A 1,127-nucleotide genomic window follows, 5' to 3' on the forward strand; every position below is an offset into this window, starting at 1 on the left:
ATAGTTATAACTCATTTGAAAGTCTCACCCTGAGTCTCTCACACCCAAACTGGAAAACTCAAAAGCCTGTTCTGTTTGTTATTGTATACCGTCCATCTGCTCCTTATTCAGAGTTTTTAAGTGAATTCTCAGACTTTCTGTCTGATTTAGTGCTTAGTACAGATAAAGTAATCATAGTAGGTGACTTTAATATTCATGTAGATGCCAACAATGACAGCCTCAACAATGCATTCTGTTCATTATTAGACTCAGTTGGCTTCGCTCAAACTGTAAATAAACCCACTCACTCTATTAAGAGTTAACAGGTTATGTTCCACAGGCTTTTAAGGTTGCAGTAATTAAACCTCTAGCTAACTAGTTCAACTATTCCTTCATGATTTTTATCTATCTCAACCAATGACATATACTGTATATGATGGACATAGAGTCACCACGTCCCTCCACTATGCCAAAACAAGACAAAATACTGTGAATACTGTTGCTGCCATCTTGTTTCACTGGAACCAGTTTCTACACAGTAGTGACCAGAAGTGGACCGACAGCATCAGACTGTCAAAGTGTTAAATCAACTACAGTAAATCTTTGTTTTATCATCAAAGAGAACTTACCAAATAAATGACCACTTTTAAACCATCAGCAACTGAAAGTAACAGAAGTGACCTCTGGAAAAAAAAATTTTTAATCGAAATTGCACTTTGAGTGTAATTTGGCTCATGTCCCATCCACTAACATGGAGGAGAGGCAGGATTTATGACCTATACTGAAACCAGCCACCAGGGGGTGATCGAGTCACGGTGGCTTCACTTCTGGGAGCTGTCATGGCGTCTGTTTGTTCTACAGTCCATGATCTGAATTGTTAATTCATCACTCTCTTTGCTATGTACTTCAGCCATTTACCCACTGATTTTTAGCAAACTGATCAGACTTGTCACAGGACACATTCACAACACAATGTTATTTCTCTGTGCCCCATGAGACCAAACCTAGATAAAGACGGCTCTGTGAGACCAAGACTAAAATATACTGTGGTATAGAAACATAAAATGCTGCTTTGTAGTTTTGTATTGTATTATAAATATAAACACACACAAAAAAACACAAAAAACCCGACACAAACATTTTATTGA

The sequence above is a fragment of the Monopterus albus genome, unplaced genomic scaffold, assembly GCF_001952655.1.
Source record: "Monopterus albus unplaced genomic scaffold, M_albus_1.0 scaffold225.1, whole genome shotgun sequence".
In the NCBI taxonomy this organism is placed as follows: Eukaryota; Metazoa; Chordata; class Actinopteri; order Synbranchiformes; family Synbranchidae; genus Monopterus; species Monopterus albus.